This window comes from Chrysemys picta, chromosome 5, assembly GCF_011386835.1.
Source record: "Chrysemys picta bellii isolate R12L10 chromosome 5, ASM1138683v2, whole genome shotgun sequence".
Taxonomy (NCBI): domain Eukaryota; kingdom Metazoa; phylum Chordata; order Testudines; family Emydidae; genus Chrysemys; species Chrysemys picta.
The window spans coordinates 129,656,093-129,658,750 of NC_088795.1; the positions used below are offsets into that span (position 1 = coordinate 129,656,093).

General features: G+C 39.6%; 1 long non-coding RNA gene across 1 annotated transcript; it reads left to right on the plus strand.

Annotated features, from left to right (window-relative positions):
• The first annotated feature begins 634 nt into the window (after positions 1-634).
• On the plus strand, positions 635-2,430 carry LOC135984147 (uncharacterized). The gene is made up of 2 exons (XR_010602055.1): positions 635-912; positions 1,930-2,430. It is a non-coding gene; the product is annotated as an uncharacterized LOC135984147 (long non-coding RNA).
• The last annotated feature ends 228 nt before the right edge of the window (positions 2,431-2,658 follow it).

Below are 2,658 nucleotides of genomic sequence, written 5' to 3' on the forward strand. Positions count from 1 at the left end.
CTGCTTATGCTAAGAGAAGACCACCCCACCAGTTACGGCCTGCTACTTTAATTGGGTCCAGCTTGAAGGATCCTGCTACTATAGGTTTGGGGAGTCCTTGTTAACGTTTGGGTGTCCATATGTACCCTGTGCGTGTTGTTTTCTATAAACTGCAAATTTATTTTGTTGGAGGTTGCAAAATGGGTAAAGCCTTTCTGTCTGGTAAAATCTGTATTTTACCTATAATCTATATATTACATCCATGGCATACACACCAAGAAGTTAGATAGCAACATCAAGTACTCTTGCTGGAAGGCTGCAGTGTAACACAACTTCATTTCTTCCAATTCTGAACAATAACACACAAGAACCACAAAACAGAGAGAGAAAAAGCAGGCTGCTCCCTAAGGCAGCAAGGCACAATTCACCCCACCTTGCTTTTAGCTGGCTCTTTCCAGCTGGACTCCCACACTTTGGTACAGAGCCCCAACACGTGCAAACAGTGATAGCTTCCAGTTCCCACAGGCCTCAATACACAACACTGTATATGCATCAACTTTGGCAGGAAGCCTGCCGTCTCGTTTCCCCTTTGGTTTGTGAAGTGTTAATCCTGTCAGAGTTTGTGTAAAGAGAAGGGGGGGAAGGGAAGGAAGGTTACTCTGCAAAACCTGTGTACCTTGCTGACAGCTCGGGGGCCAAAACTGTCTCTCTGACTCATTGTCAGTAGGCAAAAAGTATCACAAAGGCTAGAGACAGCTTTTACTCTCAGGTCTTGTGACAACATTGAGGAAGAGAGACAGACAACCAGCTCTTGCTGAAGTGACAGCTTGGGAGCATTTTAACATCTGGTATTTGCAGGTCTTCTTTTTAGGTTAACCATCAGCCACTATGTATTTTCATTGTGTGTGTCTGTGTGCGGGTTGCATGCTATAGGTATGTATATAGAGCTGTATTTTGCTAAATGACCCAAATAAGTTAGTGCGAAATATTTACCGCTAAAGCACTTAAGATATGGTGAACCTTAAGGAAAACAGCTTGGTTTTGATTACTGTAAAGTGCCGCTGTAGCTTTGCCTAATGTTTCAAGGCGGTTTACATTTTATTTAGTAAATAAAAAGGTGACCATTTTCAGACATATATATTCCATTATTTAAAGGCACAGTAAAATATACTACCTGTCTATACTCCTGTGTACCTTAAATTCTGAAAGAGTTACAGGTTTAATTTACCAAAAAGGCATAATCTGTGGTAAGAATAATCAAAAACGTGCTCAACTCCGTTACATAGAATAGTTTGACCAAGAGAGAACAACTAATGTTTTAGTTAACTTTACTCAAAGGTTAGATAATTTGTAGCGTTGATAGCAATTTAGCAGATAATAAAAAGATGGTTTTGTATATTTCTAACAAAGATTTCTTTTAAGCTAGGCTGTGTGTTTTCTATAAAATATTGCTAAAAAAAGGATGACTGTGTTTGTGTACTTTGGGGTTTAGCTATGCAGGCACTGGATTCATACAGGATAATCTATATAGCCTTTGTATGTGAGATAGCCTGATTTTCTCTGAAATTGTTATTAATCCCTGGGTACAGGCAGTGCCGTGGGTGTCTGGAAGTGTTCCTCTACATGTGTATGTTGTTTCTATTTATGTGTATCTGTACGGATTGCATTTGGCATTCAGATGTGTCCTCTGTGTGTGAATATTTTTCTAAAATACTGAAATATTACTGTGTTGGAGGGAAGCTAAAGTTGGTAAAGCCTGTCTGTTACGTAAAATCTGTATACACATTAACTTTTGCACAGAGACTGCCCTGCACTGTTCCCCATTATTGTGAAGCATTAAGCCTCTCAGAGAGGGGGGGAAGGAAGGAGACCATGATGGAGTAGCGAGTCCTTGCAGGTCTGGCTTCAGAGAGTAATTTGCACCTTTCCTTTGTGTTTTATACAAACTAGGTTCCTGGGTTATGAAGAGGGCTGGAGCCTTTAAAACGACATTGCTGCCCTGAAGGTCAGACAGAAACCAACGTTTTCCTCAAGGAACTTTTCTTAGGAGTTTGGATGGCTTAACATCTGCTGCTTGCAGTTCTATTGTTAATTTGTTAGGCAGCACAACCAAGATTATTTTTTCTAATATTTTCAATATGTGTGTCTGCGGGTGACATATCTGTAAATATACAAGTTAGTTTTGTAAGTAGGCTTAAAGAAGTGTAGCTATAAAATAGCATCTATAAACTGGTTCCAACGGATGTGTGTTGTGGATGAGGTGTTGCGGGGTTGTTTGTGTTATATGCGTTGCTGCTGAAAGAAATATAAAAGAAACTTAAATATATGTCGGGGTGTTTGCCTCTGTGTGTGTGTACACGGGTTTATAAGTAAGTTAGACTGCACTATGTGAAAATGTGGACATTTTACCCAATTCCATCTCCCTTGAGAATAAATACATTTTTTTCTCAATCTTTGTCCTGCTTGCATGACTTTCAGTTTTAGTAATGTAAGTTTTAGGAACATTACAAGTGCTTTTTCCATTCACTATTACAAATATACCCAAAAGGCATATGTTTATGAGCTTGCACATATTTTCTGTGTGGCTTTAAAATCAGATATGGCTTCTGTGCAGATGTTAGAAAATACATGGAAGAGTTATTTGAGGGGCCACGTCCCCCAGTACCTGCGGCCATGGTG